General features: G+C 35.7%; 1 protein-coding gene across 1 annotated transcript in view; it reads right to left on the reverse strand.

Moving 5' to 3' along the window:
* Nucleotides 1–20864, reverse strand: part of Immp2l (inner mitochondrial membrane peptidase subunit 2) — an 877042-nt gene extending 856178 nt beyond the window's left edge. The window contains exons 1-2 of the mRNA XM_027932722.2: nt 20815–20864; nt 20312–20384 (exon numbers count right to left, since the gene is read on the reverse strand). The gene's annotated coding sequence lies outside the window, so the exon portion shown is untranslated. The remainder of the gene's footprint in view (nt 1–20311; nt 20385–20814) is intronic.
* Between the last annotated feature and the right edge of the window lie 4663 nt (nt 20865–25527).

The following is a 25527-nucleotide window of genomic DNA, read 5'->3' on the forward strand; positions in this document are numbered from 1 at the left end:
ACTTCTAGCTGCCAACTGATGGGCTCCTCTGCGGTGATGCTCATTGGGCTGTTTCCCCGCCCTTTCAGACCATGAAGCTGCTCATTGGGGGACTTTTTTGGCTCCGCCCACGCAACCCAGCCAATCGGCCTCAAGAGCAGGAGGACTGGGGGAGGTTGAGAGGCTTGGGAGGAAGCCGGTGGTGGCAGTTGGGCTCTGAGGGAATTCCTGAAGAGCTCCTGTGGTGTGGCATGTGTGTTCTAAAAATAAAGTTCGTTTCTGCTTGACAAGTGGCTTGTGAATTGTGCCCAGCCAGACTGCAGCAAAAAGCTAAATAAATACTCAAAGTCTCATTCAAATGAGTGAGGAGTGGGAAAGGACTAGATTTACATGCAATATCAATTAATAGAAAAATGAAAAATATAATGAGCTATGTTTGAACTTAATGAGTAATGAGGCCCTTATTATGGTACTGTCCTTTCAGCTCTTTCAATTGCCATTTAGAATTTGAAGTTTCAACACTGAAAAAAGAAAGCTGAAAGACAGGTGCATTCCAAAACATCTTCCCTTTTGCAATTTTTCTTTTCCATTTATTACCTGAATCTTTAAACGCTCAAGTAGGAGTTAAACCAATTCAACTATATATATAAAATGTAAAATTGGAAATGCCAGAAAATCAACATGACCTTTCAAGTGTAACATTTCCCACAACCATTTAGCTAATACTAGAAAAACATTTTACAATGTTTAAAGCATAATCTTCACATGTAATATTTTCAGCAAATATAAAAGCAAATATAGAGCAAAGTACTTAAAAATCAATCACATATTTAAACTCAAACTGCAATTAAGTTTAAACTACCACTTTTTCTGCAATAGTTAAACTACCTATTAAACATTCATAACCATATTAATGTGCTATACTTTTCAAATACAAAACTGATATAACCACACCACCATATCCCAGTCACCTCCTATTAGTATAATAAACTGACCCTCAACTTGCCCATATTAATTGTACAACAAAATGTGCTGTCATGCTGGGGATGTAGCTCAGTGGCAATTGCCTAGTACACAAGGCTCTGTGCTTGATATCCAGAACTGACAAAAGAAAGAAAAGGTGTAGGTGCATGTATGTTGGAGAAAAAGGAGAAGTCTGAGAATAAAATGTCTTTAGCTTTTTTACCCTTCTATGAGCCAAGACCACCCTTAATCAATCCCAAGGTACTGCTTCAATAGCATAGTTTCTAACCAGCCAGATTAGTTAGTCAAAAATCCTTTTAACAAAGATAAAAATTATATAGTCAACGATATTACCATAAAATTAAAACTTGTATAATAATAAACGTATTTTTTTAATGTTAAGATCTAATCACACATTTGATAAAAGCAACAGACATGCAAATCAATGCTACTAGATGTCAAACTTTCCCAAGACATAATCTCCCCTTCAAATAAATTACCACTCTTAAATTTTTTTATTCTATAATGAAATAGCAATACTTGAGAATATATCTTTATTTACTCCTTTGACTAAATATTTCCAAAAGGTGCTAAATAGAAAATACTTTTTCTCAGACATCTCTTTTCTGCAGCTTTCCCAGCAGGAGAAAAAAAATTAGCAAGACAAACTAAATCATAGTTCACCTCTTCCCCTTTATCGAATGCTAAGAATACATATCCTGCTGTTTTTAATATCTACGAATCAGGAAGAAGAAGAAATCAAGGAAACAAACTGAGCAATTTAATACCTGGTTAAAGAAAAATTCTGTCCTTAAAATTGAGTACAGTTCCTATCAACTTTGTGAATTCCATTCATATTTCTTTAATGCGAAGAGGAAAGAGCAAGGTTAAAGTATAAAGAGAAAAAATAGTAAAACATCAACAAAGAAACTAATTACCTCAACTGTCATAGAGAAAATCAATAAGATCCAGTGAATTCATATGTGCAGATGAATTTTTAGGGAATTTTTTTTTAATTTAGGGAAAAACCTTAGAATAAAATGTCTTTAGCTTTTTGTGTACTTGACATTCTTCTCCATTGCATAAAAGAAAGCTAGGAAAAGATGACCCCTGTGGCAGGGAGCAAACAGGGCTCAGTCTTACTTAACAGCAGCAAAACCAGAGGAAAGATGCTTTGGGGGAGGAGATGATCACATTGAGCATTCATAAAAAGAATGTTCACGAGCATTTTATCAGGAAAGGAATATAAGTGTCTCCCCTAAATATAAAACAGGCAGGATCAGCATGGCAAGAACAAAACAGGAGGATTAAAGGATCCCTGAGAATGGTTCACATTCCAAAGAAAGTAAGAATGAGACAAACTCAAGTAGGAAAAAGACAAAAACTAGCCCTCTTATTCTGAGAGAAACAGAATAAGATAAACCACCACAAACAAAACATCTACACCCAGAAACCAAGCTCACACACAGTTTCACAACAGGAGAAAAAAAGGACAACATATTTTATAATCTTAAAAGAAAACCTGAGGCAGAAGGATTGCAGGTTCAAGGCTAGCTTCAGGAATTTAGTCAATTCCTAAGCAACTTAGTGAGACCCTGTCTCAAAAAAATAGAGACAGCTGGGGAGGCAGCTCAGTGGCAAAGTATCCCTGAGTTCAGTTTCTAGTACCAAAAAGAGAGTGAGAAAATAATTGAGAGTAAAACAGCCATCTTATTGGTCAGTTCTGCCCACAGAAGAGTCCTACCCCAGCTGTCATCCTAAAGGATAGAATCTCACTGTGGCTTTGACAGACATTTCCCTAATGGTTAGTGATGCTGAGCATCTTTTCATGCGCTTATTGTCCATTTGTATATCTTCTTTGGAGATACAAGTCCTATGATCCTTTTTAATTTTTAATTTTTTTGTTTTTGTTTTATAGAAATTTTTATATATTCTGGATATAAATCCCTTACCAGATATATGAACTGCAGGGCTTTTATAAAAATAATTTTTCTAATCCTTAATTTCTCAGAATTGGTTATATATAATATTTTGAATGTGTTTCTTGTCTTTATTTTTGTAAAATATTCAAAATACCCCAAAAGAAGTACACAATAAAAAATAAGATTCTGTCCCATCCCTAGTCTCTAGTCTCAAGGGCCAATCCCCACGAATATTTTCCACTTTATCCCCTCCAGAGATACGCTATGTATACAAAAGAAAATACATATCTTAATTCAGTCTTCTCCAAAATAATAGCCTACTGTTATTATTCTTCACCTTAATTCATTATTCTTCACCTTCCTTTTTGACTTAGTGTCTTGAAGATTACTTCATTTCAGTACATATTTAAACTGCCTTATTCTCTTTAGTTATTAAATATTCCACTGTGTATACCTTATTAATCCAATTCCCTAAGGATGGGCATTTGTTTCCAATTGCTGCCAAGAATACCTTTTTTTAATATTTATTTTTAAGTTTTAGGTGGACACAATATCTTTATTTTACATTTATGTGGTGCTCAGGTTCGAACCCAGTGCTTCACACATGCTAGGCAAGTACTCTACCTCTGAGCCACAACTCTAGCCCCAAGAATATCTTAACTATACATGATTTAAACTAAGTATAAGATCTTTAGGATATATTCTAGTAAAGGAATCAAATGATATTTATATTTTAAGATATAAATAAATAAATAAATATAAGATTCAATAAGATATAAATCCATATACCCCATTAATAATGACACTGCCTATACTTCCCTATAATCTCAATGATATATTTTCATATTTTCTTTGCCAATTAGATTATCTCTTTGAAGTTTTATTTTGTATTTCTCTTATTATGAACTATTCATATTCTTCATATCTTTATTCACTTTTCTATGAAATGGTTGGTCTTTTTTCCATTGAGTTGTTGATGCTTTTTACATATGAACTGCTAATCTCTGTTCTATAATTTGCATTTTGATTCAATGTTTCCCTATTTTTTACAATTCATAATAATTATGTAGTTAACCTGTATCATTCTTTTAACAGTTTCTGAGCATCTCTTTAATTTCTATCCCCACAATTACCATAGTGAAAATAATTATTACCTTGCAAGTAAATTACAGTTTCTCAATTGGCCTACTCTTCATCATTCCCTCCCTCTACATTCCAACTGATGCTACACACTTGTTAATCTTCCTAAAACACTATTTGCCATGTGGGTCTCTGGTCAAAAATCCTTCAATTATTCCTTTCCTACTATTTAAAGACTACTAACCATACACAGTTTATAAAATATTTAGGTTATCCTCAATCTAACTTCAACCTATCTTCCCTGTAGTCCCTTCCTATAGCCAGTTTATTCGTTCATCTTAAATGTAAGAACAAAAGCATTCCACTGTCTTTGTTCGAACTGTATCCTTTATTTTGAATGTTCTGTCTTGCAAAATTAGTTCAAGTTGATATTTCTGTTCTCTCCCCTACTATTCAAGGCACCTTGATTCAACAACTATCTAGAGAGAGCCCATTACATTATGCAAAGGTAGAAAATTAAGAATATCTAGTGAATTTTCAGCTATAAGAGCATATAGCAAGGAGAATGAATAGAGGCCTCTAAACTTTTAAGCTGTATCTGAAAAATGAGAAACTTTGACCCAGATAACAGAAGAAAAAGTAGGCCCTAATTTCCATCATGTGGGATTAGACCCTAACTTCCTTAATAAGACTCCTGTGACGCAAGAATTAAAACCAAGAATCAATAAATGGGATGGATTCAAACTAAAAAGTTTGTTCTCAGCTAAAGAAATAATCTGTGAAGTGAATAGAGAGCCTACATCTTGGGAGCAAATCTTTACCCCTCACACATCAGATAGAGCACTAATCTCTAGGGTATATAAAGAATTCAAAAAGCTAAGCACCAAAAAACAAATAACCCAATCAATAAATGGGCCAAGGACCTAAACAGATACTTCTCAGAAGATGATGTACAATCACCAAATATATGAAAAAATATTCATCCTCACTAGCAATTAGAGAAATGCAAATCAAAACCACTCTAAGATTTCATCTCACACCAATCAGAATGGCAGCTATTATAAGTGTTTGTGAAGATGTGGGGAAAAAAGTAATACTCATACACTGCTGGTGGGACTGCAAAGTGGTGCAACCAATCTGGAAAGCAGTATGGATATTTCTTGGAAAACTGGGAATGGAACCACCATTTGACCCAACTATCCTCTCCTTGGTCTATACACAAAGCACTTAAAAACAGCATACTACAGGGATACAGCCACATCGATGTTCATAGCAGCACAATTCACAATAGCTAAACTGTGGAACCAACCCAGATGCCCTTCAGAAGAGGAATGGATTTTTAAAATGTGGTATATATATACATAATGGAATATTACTCAGCAAAAAATGAGAATAAAATCATGGCATTTTCAGGTAAATGGTTGGAGTTAGAGAAGATGATGCTAAGTGAAGTTGGCCAATCCCAAAAAATCTAATGCCAAATGTTTTCTTTGATATAAGGAGGCTGACTCATAATGGGTGGGGAGTAGGAGCATGGGAGGAATAGACAAACTCTAGATAGGGCAGAGGGTTGGGAGGGGAAGGGAGGGAGCATGGGGTTTATTAATGATGGTAGAATGTGATGATCATTATTATCCAAAGTACAGGTTATGAAGATACATATTGGTGTGAATACACTATGTATACAACCAAAGATACGAAAAATTGTGTTCTATATGTGTAATAAGAATTATAATGCATTCTGCTGACATATATAAATTTAAAAAATGAAATAAAGTTCAAAGTAAACTAGAATGTATTACCTATAAATTAGTCCAACTGGAGTATAGAGTGCTAATGCTGGAGTATAAAAAAGAAAATGTTAAAAAGGCAAGGAAGACCAAGTAGGAAAGGGTCTTTTAAACTAATTTAAGCAAGTTTTCAGCTTAATCTAATGGCAACTAGAAGCCACAGGACTATTTTAAACAGAAGAGTAACCTGGTCAGAGAGGAATTTTACAAAAATCATTGACCGTGAAATTAAGCTTAACTAGCACTTAAGTGTCCAGACCTAAAACTAATTCAAATACCAAATATACTCATATTAATCTAATAAGTCAATTTGAATCATTATGGAATAAAATCCTACAGAAAGGTGGAATAAGGTTTTATGCTGCTCTACTTCTTTGCCTGTGGTTTTGAAACAATTACCATCTCTATCCAATTTTAAATAACCAGAGCAAGTTAAAAATGAGTCTATTAGTGATAGAAAATCATAGTTGACTCTCCCCAATTTCTAATTAACATAAAATTCAAGATGGATGAACATGGGCCTCCAATATGTGCCATTAAGTCAACAATTTTAACTCTTGTTTCTTCATCTCAGGCCAAACAAATAGTTTTCAAGACCTGGTACTAAATGTTCACAAAGATTTTTCAGGAAGTGTCACTAAATTTCCCCAATTTTGGTTGAAGTAGTGAAAGTCCAGTTACAGGGATGGAATATTGTCTATCTTCTCACCCAGTTCATTGCTCTAAACTGACATTCTCTGTGATTGCTACAATGAAAAGTTGTATCAAACAAGCATATCCAAAAAATGAAAAGCTATTCATCCATATCTCCTCTATAATGCTTGCTAATTTTTTTATTCCCTCATTCTTAGCATCTTAAGTCAGATAACCCCAAATGGGAATTGTACATATTCTTTCTTATTTGCTGATGACAATTCCTTTTTGACTCCTCATTTCTTCCTTAGGGGTTAGTGGTTGAACAGTTGTTTTTCTTACATCTTTTTCATAGGATATTCCATCATTCTGTCTTTGACCATACAATGCATTTTGAAACTATCAAAAAAGCAAGTTTAAATTAGTAAAAATACAAAAGATGAGAATGAAATATAATAATGTCATGCATTCTCAAACTGGGAAATATAAAGTTTTCTTGAATTTAAAATATTATGTCACTATCCATTGTTTAAATATTTATAACTAGAGGGACATTTTGATTGAAACTACAATTGAATTTTGAATTCATTATATTACCTGCCTCAGGAATTCAATTTCACAAAGCTATTTTCATTCTCTTGCCCAGAACTTTATTACACAAGAAGAACATCCCAAAGTGTATGCCTTTAATGAGAAGACAAGCAGGTTTAATCAATGAGATACATGCAATAAAAAAAAGAAGTCATGGGCTGGGACTGTAGCTCAGTGGTTGAACGCCTACCCCGAATGCACAAGGCACTGGATTCGATCCTTAGCACCACATAAAAAAATAAATAAAATAAAGATATTGTGTCCATCTACAACTAAAAAATATATTTTTTTAAAAATGAAGTCATTTTATTTTCAGATACAGCTAAATAACCACCTTTCCAGCAGTATTGCCTTATTAGCCTCAAACCAATATTTTTTTTCTTTATTATCTATAAAAACTAAAAAAAAAAACTGAAATTGAAAATATTAATAAAGTTTGAGTCATTAACCAATTAACTCCTCACATTTTTTATAATGAGTTCAAATTTACATCAGACTCATACAAACAGCTCATATAGTCCTTAAAAATAACCCATGACATGTATGTTTTTTCCATATTCCTAAAAGGAGAAGGAAGTTCATAGACAAAAATGACTTGTCCATGCTCATAATGATTTTCGTAGCCCAATTCCACAATTTTTTTCTCCATATATCATCACTTTAGTGTCCAGAATATATATTTAATGCCTATATTTTAAAGTTTTATTATGAATTTTTTTTTCTAAAGATAGGAAGAGTGAGAGGGTGTAAGTGTATGGAGAGGTGGGACGTGTACCGGAGAGGTGAAGTTGAATTGGCATTTGTTTTTTTTAAGAGAGAGAGAGAGAGAGAGAGAAGAGAGAGAGAAAATTTTTTAATATTCATTTTTCAGTTTTCAGTGGACACAACATCTTTATTTTATGTGGTGCTGAGGATCAAACCCAGCACTCCGCTCATGCCAGGCGAGCGCGTTACTGCTTGAGCAACATCCCCAGCCCCTATTAATATTTTAACTGAATATTAATTTAGAATATTAACATAATGCAGTCACATACACCAAATTCTCAAATAATGAATCTTCTAATATATTGTTCAGTCTACAGAACCTCTCTTGCACATGACAAATAGTGAGACTTAAAAGAAACAAAAGTGTATGGCTTTATAATGTGTTTCAAACTACCCTTACATAATAATAATGCTAAATACTACCTTAACGAAACTAAATGGTAGTTATTGTTTTAATCTGAGCTAATGAAATTCTTAGAAAAGCGGCTATTAGATAAATAAGCTCTTGGAAAAATAATTGAGATAATTTGTAAATAACCTGCTGCACCAAGGAAAACTAAAAATTAGGTGAAAAGGGCTGCACACTATGTTATTCCAACTCTATGACATTCTGGAAAAGGCCTAAAACTATAAAGGTTAATAAAAAGATCACAAGAGTTTGAAGGAAGGGAGGGATGAATAGGAAGAATACTGAATTTTTATAGCAGTGATAATACTACTCTATATGATACTGTGATGATGAACACATTATTAGATATTTGTCCAAACGTGTAGAACATACTACACTACGAAGTGAACTTAACATAAACTACTTCAAGTGATAATGACTTATCAATATAAATTCATCAGCTATAACAACTGATTCCCCAAATGTTGACCATGGAGGTGGCCTATGCATATACAGGGGCAGGGAGAACATGGGTAGACTCCATACCTTCCACCCAATTTTGCTATGAACCTAAAAGAGCTCTAAAAAAACAAAGTCTATTTTTTTTTTTAATTAAGACAAAACATTTTTGGCAACTGTAATCTTTTCCTATCAATGTTACTTCACAGGTCCTCTATTACCATTTAGTAAAGAACTCTATTAGTTATAAGCTAAACTTCAGTGCAGTGCAACTGTTCTTTGCACACCCACCGCTACTTGCAATGTCTGATCTGCCCCCTGCTAGTCTATTTACTCTCTCTTACAAAAACTGGGAAAGAGGTACAGAAAAGAGATAGAGAAGGCAGGTAGTGGCTGAGGAAGCAAGGAAATCAGTAGATCTGCAGGAGAGAATAAAAAAAGAGAAAAGAATTCTAAATTGCTCTGAATTTGTTTACTGGTCCACAAGTTGAGAATATCATTCAAAACAAAATTATCCTAAAATAAAAACTGTGATGACATTACAAACATTTCCCTTCTTCAAAAATGTCTCTAATACACACAATTTCAGAACTAGAACTTGATAGTGTATTTACAGTGTATCCTCCAGCTACAGAGCAAGATGATTTTTCAAAAGGTGAACATAACTGCTACATTTATTTTTCAAAAGAAAGATAAAAGTGTGTGTGTCAGTGTGTCATTACAAAGACCTATCTCAATAAACTTTTGGAGAAAATTGTAAAGATTAAATTTTTATGATTTATTACACAGAAGAAAGTTGTATACTTTTATCTTCTGGGAATTCTAAACCCAAGAAGTCAAAATCAAGTTATATAGTTACCAAACCAAGCAGAAGTTCAACAAGGTTTTGAAAGTCACATAAGAATGATTGTTAGGGTTGTGTGTATTTGCATGCTTGAGAAGGCCAGACCAAGCATGTAGTAGTCCAATTCTCAGAGTCATTTAGGAGAGGTTAAGGGCTCTAATGGCTCTAATGGCTCTATAAAAAGTAGAGTTAAAGATGGATCTGGCAGGAGCCACCACCATCACCACCACCTGAGCAAAATAGAACCCTTTAATTTTAAATTTAAAAGGAGGCACAAAGGCTAGAGTTTGGCCAACTATTCCAATTGAATTCAGCAAAAACTGCTTAAGCACCAATTAAGTCCAAATCCTTGGGTTAAATGTGCTGGTGAGGGGCACAGAAAAGATTAAGACACAGCTTCTACCTTATGAAGTTTCCAAGGAGGGGCACAGATAGCAAGTTCAAAGCCAGCCTTAGCAATTTAGCAAGGCGCTAAGCAACTCAGTGACAGCCTGTCTCTAATAAAATACAAAATAGGGTTGGGGATGTGGCTCAGTGGTCAAGTGCCCCCTGAGTTCAATCCCCAGTAACCTCCCCCCAAAAAAAACACCCAAAGAAAAAAGAAGTTTCCAGTCTAACATATGAATAGACAAATCCACAAAAGAACTCTAATCCAGGCAAAATCAAGCAAATGACAAGAGAGATATACAAAGAATAAGACATGTGGAAATTTCATCAAGGAGATAGACTCTCTAGAATGACATATCAGAATATTACTCAGCAGAGGACCAAAAGGTTCTTGCTACCATCACTATTATTTCTAATTTTCTCCCATTCAACATACTACTTTTATACCCGTGGATGGGAAAAACTTGAAAAACACATTTTGCTCTAGCCTTTTATTAAAGGAGTAGATTTTTTTAACACAAAATAAAGATAAAATAATTTTTTAGCAAGAGAAGAAAGACTTGGAACAGGCATAATGTTAACATGGCATAAAACAAACTAATTCCACTTTTACTCAGCCTCAATTATATTATCTAATAAATGATTTACAAATGACTTTCATATAAATTCTTAAATTAACCTCAAAGCAATCCTATGTCAGGCAGAGGTTATCCTCTCAAGTAGCCAATCCCCCATAAGAGTCCTCAGTGATCCTTACCTTATGCCCTTATGATCTATGAATCCAAAAGAATACATTAAAAAACAAATATAGATAAATCATGAAAGGCACTATAGTTTCCATGTTGGTCCCTTGAATACTGCTCTGTGGAAGCCAACTCCCATGGCAAGAGGACAGCTTCATGGAAAACCTTTCATGGAAAGGAACCAACTTGCCAGCCACGTGAGCAGGTCATCTCTTAACTTCAGCCATGCTCTAAAAACTTCAGCTCTGAGAGCAACTTCACGAGACCCTGAAGTAGAACCCCCAAAATGCTGACCTATAGCAACTATGACATCACAAATGAATAATCTTTTCATCCACTAAGTTTCTCATATGCTACCAAGTAACGGGAAACTAATACATCCTAATTTTATATGAGGCTCAGAAAGGTTAACTTACCTACTATGATAAAGAGTGACTACAGAAACCAGATCTAGAAACCAGTCTTCAGACTTTGGGTTCAGTTTTGTCATTAAACAATACCACTTCTCAATTAAAGTATATCATAATATCAAAAGGATGAACATTCCTATACTATTATATAAATGATACTAATGTACCAGGCTTCCCATAGTACAGAAACATAGTACATATCCCTACATGGAACCCACAAATAAGCAAATTTGTAGGGCTCTATGGTATGCTGCAGTTTTTACTAACTTCTATAAGATTGCTGATTTTAAATGTATATACCTTCAAAATAAATACCTGACCTTAGCATTTTAATACTGAACAATTACATTATTAACATTGAGAATGAATATTTTTTTCTTTTCTTTTTGCAGTGCTGGAAACTGAACCCAGAGCCTCACACGTTAGGCAAGCACACTACCACTGAGTCATACCCGCAGTCCCTGAGAATATCTATATACCTTATAATCTTAATCATGGAAAACATTTACATGATCTTAAATAATTGGAATTAATATGCCAACCTAGAAATGCTCAAATGATGGTTTGCATTTTAGCTATGTGTGGTGGTGCATACTTATAATCCCAGAAACTTAGGAGGCTGATGAAGGAGGATCACAAGTTCGAGGCCAGCTTCAGCAACCTAGCAAAACTCTGCCTCAAAATAAAAAAATAGATGGGCTTGGGGGTGTAGCTCCATGGCAAAGCACCCCTGGATTTAATACCTAGTGCTGCAAACAAAAAAAAAAAAAGTGAGGAGGAGGTTTTGCTTTTTGGCTTTGGGTTTTCAACTGTTTAGCATTATACAAATGTAGTAAAATATATGTAAAACTATAGCTTAAAGATCATCTCTGTGCCTTCAGGATCACAAAAAATAAAGAAGTCCCCCCCCCCTTTTTTTTTTTTTTTTTTTTTAGTCATTTTATACTCTGCCTCTAGGGCTAGGGCATGTGTGAAGCACTGTGTTCAATTCTCAACCCCACATATAAATAAAGAAAATAAAGGTCTATCAACAAGTAAAACAATATTAAAAAAAAAAAAAAGAAAGAAACCTCATGATGGTAAAATATTAAATCCAAATCTATAAAATCTATACTATCTTGCAGAAAAAGTTAGGCAGTTCTTATCCTACAGGCTCTTAGAAAATGACTCAAAGTATTTCATTGTTTCCACAACATTTATATAATATGTTCCTTCACACAAATCAGCTTTTGATGTGCAAGACTCAGCAAGACAGGCAGGATACATATACTACCATCCTATTTAAGGAAAGATGGGCTTAGAGAAATCTAAGTAGCTTAAAACGACACACAGTTTTACAAGGAATTTTAACAATTTAACCTACTTTTTTTTTTTTAAGCTAAAAATCTCTGCCATCTCATGTAAACAAACCATGCAGTGGTTCTTTACCCTGCCATTAGAAAACCTGGGAAGCTCTGAAAAATATTAGGGCCTCGACCCCATTCCCCAGACATTGTGATTAACTGCTCCAGTCTGTGTTAGCTGTCTAATATACCGCAAGCCGGTGGCGAAAATTTCATACAAAGTTTGTATAAGAAAGGGAGAAAAATGCTTGTATATCATCTATATGTAAGACAAAACATATTTATCCCCTAAGAACTTCCTCAAAGACAAGGATACCTTGCAATAAAATAAACCAAGCAGAACAAGAAAGAAAAATTTAAAAAGAAAAAGAAAAGCAAAATTTGTTGCTTTCATGGGACAACTAAGGAATATTTCATTACCTTGATTTACTCCCTGAAACTTAACACGCCATACTTGAAGCTGTGGCTCAAACATCATCTCTGAGCCTTCAGGATCACAAAAAATAAAGAAGTCCCTTTTTTTTTTTTTTTAAGTCATCTTATACTCTGCCTCTATAATGGCATACACATATCAAGGAACTTAGTCGCTTCTTTATTTACGTATCCATTCCTCTCTCTGGCCTAAGGGCTCTTTAAGGGCAGAATCCCAGTCTTATTAATCCTTTCCATCTTATGTCTTTGCATTCAGAGCCTTTAACATAGCAGATACTCTGGGCTAAATTGTTTTTTTGTTTTGTTTTGTTTTTTAATGTTTGATATGGTTATGTTCCCTGTTAGTCTCCTAGTATATACTGCTGAAATTTTTTCAACCTTTAATGATGAAAAGTAGATTATTTTTACCTATTCAACTGGATTAGAGAATAATATATGCAAAAAGGCCAGATGTGATGGGAACAAAACAACAATGGAACTCTGGGCCAGGAAAGAATTAAGTGAAAAAGACATTTAAGGGTACAGTCAGGTATGAATTAAAAAGCAGGGAAGAAGTAGGCAAATAAAGAGACAACCTGATTTTCACAACCTGATTTTCATTCACACACACACACACACACCAAAAAAAAAAAAAAAAGTAATAAGAATAGAGGCAACTCTTTTTCAACATACCCCTTTCTATGAAGGATCTTCCTCTCAGCATAACACACTGTCTATCCCTCATTTTTCTTTTTAAAAAAGAAAGAAAGTCAACAACTGTGGTTATCATTCTTTCCTCATTTATTCTCAAGCACATCTTAGAATCTGCTGAAGAACCTTTAGATATCTCAACTGATATCTTTACAAAGTGGTGATTTCATTTCTTTTGATTACAGACCTTAAAAAAAGACTGCTGGATCACATGGTAGTTCTATTTTTAATTTCTCTGAACCCCCCAAACTGTTTCCATAATGGCTATACCATCTACAATCCCACCAACAACTACACAAGGGTTGCCTTTTCTCTACATCCTCACCAATACTTGTTGTCTCTCTCTTTTTTTTTTTTATAGTAGCCTTCCCAATGAATGTGAACATATGGAAACAACCTAAGTTTCTATCAACAGATGAATGGATAAAGAAACTGTAGTATAAGTATACAATGAAATATTATTCACTCTTAAAAAAAAAGATCCTGCCATTTGTCACATATGGATGATATCAGGGGACATTATACTAAGTGAAATAGGCCAGAAAAATATTAAATTATTTCAGTTACATGTGGGCTCTTTAAAAATACAGAGACTGTGGAATGAGATTGATCAAATTATGTTATGTGCATGTACAAATATGGCATAATGAATCTCATTATTTTATATAATTATAATGCACCCATAAAATGAAAAATATGCAGAGAGAATAGAACAGTGGTAATGAGGCACAGGGCAAGAAAGGGAAGATGTGGGTCAAACAATATAAAGTAGAAGAAACTTAAGATGAACAAGTTTAGAGATTTAATGTGTAACTTAAGGAGAACAGTTAATAAAACTATATTATAGTTGGGATCTTTGCTAAATGAGCAGATTTTAGCTGCTTTTGCCATAAAAAGGAACTGGGGTGGGGGTTAACTATGAGATGATGAATGTAAATATGCTTCACTATACTAATCATTTAAATATCTATATATATTCCATAACATCAAGTTGTATAAATATATACATTATTATTGAAAATGTATTAAACAAATATCTTGACTAAAGAACAATGAAGTCATTATCTCCCAGAGAAGGGACCCAATCATGCCTACTCCCTATTTTCATGTCTGTCCCCTCTCTCTCTCTTACCTTTTCTCCAATTCATTTCTTTACCCATGGCAGTTTAGTCCTGCCCCCACCATCCCCAAGAAATCAAAGACTTCTAACAGACATTTAAACTCTTCATCATACTTTATGATTTACATTTACATTTTAACTGGGTTCTAGTTCTTAAAATTCTGCCATTGGCCTGAAAATCTTTTTCTCCTAGTCTCTCTGGCCACCCCTCTTCAGTATCTTTCTCTTTCTTGGCTTTTCCTTTAAGTTTCAATATTCTCTAAGACTTAATTTTAGCCTTTACTCTTTCTATGCAATTCCTCTAAACATTTCATCCTTACCCATGCCTTCAACTATTCTCCATGTTGTTAAGAATTTGGAAAAATTCAGTCTCTGCAAACTCTTATGATGTTCCAGACTCCTATATTTAGATGTCTCTGGACACCTCCAACTCACCAGTGACACCCCTGCAAGTATGCTAAACACGTGTCCAAAGCTGAACACATCATCTTCTCCCTCATATTTGCTTTCTCTTCTGTTTTCCCTCTCACTACCCAGAAACTGAGAGGCATTGTAGCATTCTCATTCTCCCATATCTTTTATATTCAATGCCACAAAGAACAGCCAATTCTCCCGCCTCCTAAGTATTTTTCCTAAACATTCTCACTTCTCTATCCTTACTACTTCCCTCCTTGTCTGAGCTCTCAACCCCTCTTCTCCATACTAATGCATCATCCTCAATGGCTTCCCATCTTGCCAAGGCCGCATCCCCACACTTGTCCACTCACAAGTTTCCTAGCACACTGCTTTCAGTGATCTTTCACCTCATAATTCCTCAGTGACTCACAAGTACACATGGGCTAGAAAGTGCACACTGAATTTATCTAGTTTCATCTACTTTCATTCCTAACCTTGCTCTTCACCCACTAATGACACTGACCTACATATAGCTCCAAGAACACACCATCTTCTCATAATGCCATACAACTGCTCATACTATTATCTCCTCCTGGAAATGCTGTCTGCTGTTGTCAAGCTGCCTACTATTACTCAGCTTCCAAGTCTCAACTCAAACACAACCACTACTAAAACCCTTCCTTGATATTCCCAACAGGGATCAAGAGTTCATGCTAGGTTTCCTTTGCATTTGTAGTACCTCCAGTATAGCAAAACAGCATACTGTATTTGAATATAGACACTCATAGTTCTACTACACTACAATCCCATTAGCTAAGGACAGTGACTTTTCATCTTTATATCCTCAGCACTATTTCAATGCATGCAGCATATAATTAAAAAATAAATAAAATAGTGAGGGGAAAGTTAATGAATAAACTCTAGGCCAAAAAAAGGGCAAGAAAGTCAACTGTACCTAGCATATAGAAAAAAGAGAGAGAGCAGGAGAGCTAAAGGAAGTACAAACATCTATTATTAAGTCTTATCCAAAAAACAGAAAAATAAGGTTATCCAGGCTTTATCAAGGTTACAAAGAAAAACAGTCATTATTGGACTAAGCAGGAAATAAGAAGCTAAGAGTTTCCAGTGGAACAGCTGGACAAAAATAGAGAGGCTAAAGGAAAAGATGGTTCTTTCTATGAGCCAAGCAATTCACAGAGCTAAGTCCATGGACTTCTCTCAACAATTCACCAGCTTTCTCCTTTGTCATTATTCTACATATGCCTTTTCCAGGTCCCACTACCAAGTCCCAAGGACAACTGCCCTCCATTGAAGCCACAAGTCCTGGCTAGTATGTTAGTTTGGATATAAGGGTGGGCTCAGGAGGGGGGTCTTTGGTCTTGCATCCAGGACCTAGAGGAAAAATGAAACTACTTTTATTAAGAACCTATTTTGTAGCAGATATTTTACCACTTTACCATCACTGAACCTCACTTTAATCATGAGTAACTATTCCATTTTTCAGATAAAATATTTGTGTCCAAGGCCACACGGTTAAACAATGACAGGGCCAACCCTAAAACGGAGGAAGGTGAGCCTCCAGAATTTTTTTATGCCCCTCACTATCTCAAAATTGAGATGAATGTGTCCAGCCATTCTAGGTTGGAACTCAAAATACATTTTCTCCAAAAATTATTATTATATGTATTAGAGTATACACTTACCATTGTTAACAGAATGGACACTTGATGAATGAAAAATAATAAATAAAAGATTTAGCGCTCTCACCTGCACATGTAAATGCTATTTGTTATTTCATTCCTATAAGTATATCATTAACATATACACAATAGGCTTGAAATGAACCTTTGGAATACAACTGATTCCCAAGTGAAGCTTTTCTTCTAAGAATATTTTTGCTTCTACAAAAACTCAATGTAAAATCACCAAAGATAGAAATATTTCACCTTGTTAACTTGTAAGAACAATGACACTAGAAGACACCTGTGGGAAATGTGCTTATCTGACCAGGTGCTCATTTTCAGTGTGCTGTCATTTGAATAAAACATCATACTAAACCCTATAGACCAGAGCTTATAATAGATATGCTACAAACTACAGCAGCAGAGCTGATATGCCCATAATCTACTGACAAAATGTACTCCTTAGCAAAATGAAACCAGATGTCTGGTGTGAAATCAAATGTCTGTGGACTTGTCTTTCTCAGCTTCCAGAGCAGTATTAGATACACTAAATACACAGCTTAGCTGTATATTAAACTCACAACTTGGCAAAATCATGACAGTTTGGACATGAAGCGTCAGCATTTTTACTGTAATTCTTATAAACCAAAGACATTTCTGAAATAGAAATCCTAACTTTAAGCACTCAGCTAAATGCAGTAGTATGTCTTTCTCACTTTGGGAGCAGTGTCAGAGCATTTTAAACACATTATAGAAACCCTTTCCCTTCATTTTTCAAGCTGACATTTTCTAGGCAGGGCTGAAGAATGATCTGATAGGGGGAAATGGAGCCACATCAGTTGACAGTCCTTGTCCCAGATATCTTAGGATCAGATATGGTAGGTGATCTGTGAAAATGCATATGCCCAGGAATGCATAGTACCTATAGGAAAGTAAGTACCAGACTATCTTCCACTATCAAAAGAAAGAACATAAGAAATGAGGAGTGATTAGATAGAAAAACAGGGAGGAAAATTAACAGTGAATATCTACATGCCAGGCACTGTTTTTTACACAGTCTTTTTTATTTACTCAGTATATTATTTTGACAGATGATAAATCAAGGAGCAGAGCAGTTTTAACTACTCCATAATGACACAGTTAATAAAATAAAGGCAAGGATTATAACCCATATCTAAAAGACTATAGGGGCTGGAGAGGTAACTGAGTGGTAGAGCTCTTGCCTAGCAATGCATAAGGCTCGGTTTCATAAGGCCACAAAAAAAAAAATAAAAAATAAAAAACAGCTTGGGAGGTTGAAGCAGAAGGATCATAAGTTCAAAGCCAGCCTCACCAACTTAGCAAGGTCCTAAGCAACTTAGTGAGACCCTGTCTCAAAATAAAAATATAAAAAATGGCTGGGGCTGGGGCTCAGTGGTTAAGCACACCTGGGTTCAATACCTGGTACTGAAAAAAAAAAGACTATAAAAGCCATGTTACTTCTACATGAGAATTTGAGGGAAAGCAAGGAATGATAGTAAATAGCCAAAATGGTGGAGGAAAATAAATTTATAATTTCATCAAAAAACAATATACACATGTATATACACATACATCTTATGTTTTATACATGTCCTACATGTATTAACATATAACTAAATTGTATGTATTTAACATATCGTTGTGTGCTAGATATATATAAGGAACAAAAAGTTGAAGAAATAAATACCAAATTGTTAAAAGTAGTTATCTTGAGAGTGGGCTTGGGGCTGGGATGTGGCTCAAGCGGTAGTGCGCTCGCCTGGCATGAGTGCGGCCCGGGTTCGATCCTCAGCACCACATACAAACAAAGATGTTGTGTCCGCCAAATACTAAAAAATAAATATTAAAAAAAAAAAAAATTCTCTCTAAAATAAAAAAAAAAAAAAAAAAAAAAAGAGAGAGTGGGCTTACATGAGACCAACTTCCTGCCTTTCATATTCCTGCAAGATTTAATTCTAAACAACTTGGTTTTAACCTTATAAACTTCTACAACCAAAAAAAGACAAAGGACATTTCTTGTTTCAATAAAATGCAGTTAAATGTACAAAAATCCATGCACATCACAGTTTACTTCAGTATTTATTTTCTACATGCATCATCGTTAACTCTCCATATTTTCTAATATTAGGACTTCTTATGGAACAATTCAAAAAGTTAACCCCAATTAATTATTGTACTCACACAATATATTTATTACACTGGAAAATCACTAAAATACTATTCACTTTAGTACACAAATCATGGTCAGTTATCCTTGAAAGTCTATTACTGACTGTAATAAGGCAGAATAATAATACTATTCTCCCACAACACTATATAGACTTGCAAATCATTAAGATCCATAGTAGCCAGGTGTGGTGGCACACCCCTGTAATCCCAGCAGCTGCGGAGGCTAAGGCAGTAGGATCCTGAGTTCAGCAAAAAGGAAGACACTAAATAACTCAGTGAGACCCTGTCTCTAAATAACATACAAAATAGGGCTGGGGATGTGGCTCAGTGGTCACGTGTCCTTGAGTTCAATCCCCAGTACCAAAAAACAAAAGATCCGTGGTATAGGAAAGTTTTTACACATAATTATTTTACACATAATTATTCAGAAAATCCACAGAACACTGGTGAAAGGGCCCATCCAAAATGACCATCTCCAACAGTCTCTCACTATCCCACTTTTATCAAAGTGTCCAGCACATGGAAAGAAAGAGCTAACAAGCATCGATTCAGTCAATACCTGAATACATCATCAATAAACAACCACATTCTGGTTTTTTATAAAATAAATTATGTGGTCACCTACCACTTGGGCACAAATTGAAGGAAGTAACCAAGAAGCCAATGGTAAGCTATAGAGGGCAATTCTAGTTAAATAATTTAAAATGTTTATTTTTATGTGACTTATATGAGGCCAACGGGTTCACAACCATCTGAGAGAAGCTGTGTTTCATTGCCTCACACCAAAAACAGGAAATCAGTATACTAGTGAAGTGATGGAAAGGTCCCAGAGAAGAACCAATGAAAGAGAAGACCATGGAAATCACAGTGAACTTCCCAGGACCTCAATGTGCTGTTCAGCAAATCTTCAAAAGTGAACAAAATGCTTGTAAGAGGGCATCAAAGTGAAAGTCAAAAGTAAAGGGCCCAGCCTGGTAATTTCTCTCCTCCACAAATTTCCTCTTCCATAGCCCTGAGAGCAGATCCCAAAAGAACTTGGGCATTTGTGATATTGCCAATAACACTGTCCTTCAGGATCCTAAAGGATTTTTTTCAGTAATCCTCTTTTAAAACATAAAAATCTCCGGAGGGGTTTCAATTAATTATCAATCAAGACCTTGATTCTTTAAAACCCTGCAGTCCCAGAGATTAGTCAAATCTCGCTAATAAGATATGGGCCCAAGACAGGAACCCTATAGGACCAACCTTCCAAGTTAAAATAGGTGAAGGGAAATGAATTTTCTGTCAGGCCATTTCACTAAGTCCAAGCTGTCAAACTTCTAGGCGACTCTACAAACTGCAAACCTGCAAAAAGTCTTGGGCTAGAGGCCTTTGACCTTTGAAGGTGGGTCTTCAGTTTCTGGTGAAAAGTAGATTTTGGACACAAGTTTGTTTTCTCTCTCTCTCTCTCTCTCCCCCAGGAGGAAGCCCTAGCTCCTTCCACCCCTGATTGATCCTTACTTACCCTTTCTCCCGCTCTTCCTCGGTGAGAAGGGGTAAGTGGTTATTTTGTGCCCTCGCCCAATTTGGTCAGAACCCTAAAAGTAAAAAACGACAGAGACAGACACGTCCTTTAAAAATCTTTTTGCTCCAGCCTGAGGAACTCCCACCACCTGCCCAACACTACCAGGCAGCCTGTCCCCACAGCGCTCCCTCATGGGCAGGGTTGAGGTCAAGGGTAGGCGTGCTCTGGGGCGACCCTGCCACGGGGACCACCGGTTTCATAACCGGGTAAGCCTGGAGGAGGAAAGACAGGAACCGCGACCGCACGGGCCTCAGATAAACACGCGCAGGCACACATGTTCTCGGTCGCCTGGCTGCCCAGCAGCTCTCCGCCTCCGAGCAGCGCCCACTCCGCGGGATGCCAACCCTGGGGAAGAGTCCCAGGCCCAGGGGACCACCAAGGGTTGGCAGCTAGGCGCCCGATCACCCACCCCCCACCCGCCGAGGGGCGCCAGCCCTCCGCACCCGCTGCGCCGCTCTAACCAGGGGAAGTCCCTACGCGGGCCCCGCCCCCGCCGGCGGCAAGCCCCTCCCCGACCCCTAGCGCGAGGGCGGCGGCCCGAAGCTCCACCCCCGGCGGAAAAGCGGCCCTGGAGCGCCGCCTGGGTCGAGCCTGAAACCTGGCCTGGATCTCCAACGGATCAGGAACAACACCCATTTGGCAAGCAATGACATGTATTAGAAGCACTTATGTAAACTCAGCACCGTACTGATGGCGTAGAGGGCAATAAAGAGCGGAAAATCTAGGAAACCATCTAGTCAACTCTTCTCGTTATTTTACAGGCCTGGAAACCAATACCTTATAGTTCCTTGAATGCACAGCTATAGAGACCAAGCGCTTCTCTGTCTCTCTCCTTTCCTTTCTGGTGACTTCTTTTTATTCATGTACACACAGGAATACTATTCAGTTTTGCTGCCTCTAAGCAAAAGGAGTAATCAAGAATAGGTGAAATCACCAGAAAGTTTATACTTGAGTTTTCGCCATCAAATTTTCAAAAATTCAAACTCTTAACTGGGTTCTCTGCTACAACCTACAAAGAAAGTGTAACAACTTATTTAATGGACATAATATAATCTCCTCTTTTTCATTCCTCCAATTATACTTTATCATTTGTTTCTGTGTTTCCTCTGAATGTATGGTTTTCAGATCGCTTAGTACTACCTCATGTTCAGGCACTCAGGATTCAAAATTAATTCTAAAGGTTTAAGAATCTACTCAAAGACTTAAAAGTCTTGATAACTACAATTCTAAGAGTCTCCTAAAGAGAACAAACTTTCTTTCTTGTGAAGGACATACGTAACAGTTATTCTTGTCACAGAAATAATTACTATAAGGTAAACTATTTTCTGCCATGCTTAATGACTTCATTCCACAAGTACTTAGGTCACAGGACCACCCTCTTCCAATGGCAGTCAGTACCTATTTATTATCTGGACTGGGTTCTTTTGGAATTGTGAACCCAAATTAAACAGGTCCTAGTCACTAGGACCTGACAGTCTGTGATGGAATGTACAATAGATAAACAAGCCAAGACAGGTGGATGTGGCTTTTATTATAGTGGAATGTGAATAAACATACAAAATGTTGCAAAGTTGATCTAACTTTGTCACTAAGATTCATCAGATGTGATTAAGAAGCAGCATCAGAGGCCCGGATTGTGGCTCAGAGGTAGAATGCTAGCCTATCATGTGTGAGGCACTGGGTTCAATCCTCAGCACCACATAAAAATAAATAAGAGAAAGGTATTGTGTCCAACTACAATTAAAATGAAGGAGGAGGAGGAGGAGGAGGAGGAGGAGGAGGAGGAGGAGGAGGAGGAGGAGGAGGAGGAGGAAGGAGTTTGAAAACCTGTATGATACTAACTATAAGACATCCTAGAAATGGAAAAACTGTAAAGACAATGAAAAGATCAGGGATTTGGGGTAGGAAGGGATGAACAGGAAGAACACAGGATTTTTAGGTCAGTAAAACTATTCTGTAACATACCATAATGACGATGCCTGTTATTATACATTTGTCAGAACCCACAGAATGTACAGCACGAAGATGAACCTTGATGTAAACCCTGAAGTTTAATAATGATGTTTCAGTGTAGGTTATCAATCACAAAAAGTATACTTCTCTGATGCAGGAAGTTGATAGGGAGTCTGAGCATGCTTGGTATCCAGGTATATATGGGAAATCTGTCCTTCCTGCTCCATTTTGCTCTGAAACTAAAACTACTCTTTTAAAAAAATAAATAAATAAAGGAACTGAAGACAAGGGGCTGAGGCTGTGGCTCAATGGTAGAGTGCTTGCCTAGCATGTGTGAGGCACTGGGTTCTATTCTCAGCACCACATATAAATAAATGAATAAAATAAAGGTCCATACATCTAAAAAGGAACTGAAGACAAGACTGTGAATATCCCATTTAGTTTAACTTATTCCAAGCTAAAACTCAAATTTGACAATTCATATCAACCATCACATTTCTGAAAGTTTTTCAAAGTTTTTACTATACCAACACCAAGGAAACTGATATTCTTATTTGAATTAATATGAAAACATTTGAAATTTAATTTATATCCTTCATCAGGAACTTTTTGAGAAACTTTGAATATGAATTATACCATCTGGAAAAATGAAACTTTGGTAAGTAGTTATTAATCCCAACTTTAGGTATGCTTACAATGAATAGTATATAGCTCCTTTTATATAAATAACATAAATGTGAGCCTAAAATAAAAATAAAACAAGCAATTATGGTTTCAAAATACATAAATATAGGGCTGGGGTTGTGGCTCAGCGGTGGAGCGCTCACGTAGCACGTGTGAGGCCCTAGGTTCAATCCTCAGCACCACATAAAAATAAATAAATAAAATTATTTTTAAAAAAGCATAAATATAGGGCATAAAGTTATTTTTTGGAAAAAAAAATGTAGATTTATAATATAGCTTTCATTTTTAGTACAAATAAAAAGAATCTTCCAGTTTGGGATTTTTAAGTATATTTCCAATTAATAAAAACCAGGGCTGTAGAATTTCAGGTCTGGACTATGGGATGGGCTTGGGATATCCTGTGCCACAAAACAAGTAATCCAAACAACAAATAAGATGTTAAAGGGACACAGAAACCAACATCAAGGGGCTCCTTTGGCCAAAGATGGGACAAATTTAAGCATCAAAAAAAGTAATATATGCAGCTGTTTTAAACATAATATATAAAAATTCATGATATCTTAACGATGCTCCAAAGGAGAAAGGCAAAAAAAAAAAAAAAAAAAAAAGAGGAAAAAAGAAAGAAAATCACTGGACACTATTACAAGTAACTAGCACAAACTTCTTATTCTAAAATTGTCAGTTGAAAGAAAATCATTAAAACTTATATTGCCTTTTCTGATTAAACAATACTTCTGGAAATTAAATAGTTGTTGAGGGAAAATTTATTATTATTATTATTATTAAAGAAACAGTAGAATTGGAAAACCTCCATTTAACAATCCCACATGTAAAAAAATGATTTAAGAAATAATCATCAATGGATGAAACCATTAGGTTACTGGTTGATGAGAAACTTAACAATGGAAATCAAATTGTCACCACCTGAGCCTAATCAAATATTGCTACAAGTAGGACACCAGAAAATGTGTTTCCTGGTCTAATGTCATCTGAAGAGCTCCATATACTATGATGTGTTCTTGCCAGAAAAACAAAAAGGAAAACAAAAATGGAATCTAATCAATACTTAAAACTGACTTCATTGCCTCTCAGAGACTTTCAAGAAACATGAGACTTAGAAGAAGAACTTAAATAACACCACAAAGACGTTAATGAAGAAATTTAGAATGTGAACACTCTATAAGATTACTGACACAGTTTTCTCTGTGCAACTAGTTGATAACAGGGGGTGAAAAAAGAGGAAAGGGGTCAGGAGAAGCTTCTGACCTGAGCATGATTCAAACGTCAGAATTACAAAAAAGACCTATGACAACCATGGATGTGTGACTATGAACCAATATTAGGCAATACCAAGGAAATATTGCTATTTCATCCAAATAATTTTATTGTACTTATGTAATTTTTTTAAAGACATTCTGAAGTATATTGAAGTTAAATGACATACTCTGATATGTGCTTAAAATACTTCAAGAAAAAATTAAAAAGGAGAGAAGAAAGATAAAACTATTGATGACAAAAAAAAAAGATGTGTTGAATGTAGAGGATGCAGGGGTTCTTTTTACTTTTCTCTCTATGTTTGTATGTTTGAAATTTTTCATAATGAATATTTAAATATAAATGACTGCTTTAGGGCTGGGGCTGGGGCTCAGTGGTAGCGCACTTGCTGGCATGTAGGGAGCAATGGGTTCAATTCTCAGCACCACATATAAATAAAAAAAAAATTTAAAGTCTATCAATAACTTTAAAATTTTAATAAATAAATAAATAAATATTAATGACTGCTTTAGCCAAGATTTCCTAGAAAACACAACTGAGACTTACAAATACTAACATTTTATTGGAGGGCAGGGCATATGCAAACCTAGAAAAGCAGTAAGAGGAGAGAAGGGACAGAGGAAGAAGATATAAGTGATGTTTGTTTATAAGCTGGTTATAGCCTCACAGTTTACACCTTGCTTGCTCAGTCACATGGATTGTCTCAAGAGGGCTGTATGATCCACTGTATAACAGTCATAGTCAGGAGGGCAAAGGGCAAAAGCCTCCTTACTATCTCTTCTATGAAAGAGATAAAGCACTTGAAGAAAAAGACTAGGGGGAATGGCAGTGAAATGGAAATGAAGACAAATAACTGTCTCATGATGTGACTGAGATTTATTTATTCTCACTATTTAGGTGACTTTCCAGTTTAGTAAAGACAACTTTTAATTTAACTTCTTGACTGGAATAATCATTCTGCTTAATCTTTTTATCTCAAAAATAATTTATTCACAAATGTTATACATTGTATCCATGTAACACTGTACACCATAAACATTTACAATTAATGTGTCAATTAAAATATGGCAAAGTAAATAAAGAAATAATTTATTTAGGCAGTCTTTTTTAAAAGTTATTGATTCTAATTTGTTATACATGACAGCAGAATGAATTTCAGTTCATAGTATACAAACAACACAATTTTTCATATCTCTGGTTATACACAGTCACATCATTCATGTCTTTATACATGTATTAATGTC

Source organism: Marmota flaviventris, chromosome 1 (genome assembly GCF_047511675.1).
Source record: "Marmota flaviventris isolate mMarFla1 chromosome 1, mMarFla1.hap1, whole genome shotgun sequence".
Lineage (NCBI taxonomy): Eukaryota > Metazoa > Chordata > Mammalia > Rodentia > Sciuridae > Marmota > Marmota flaviventris.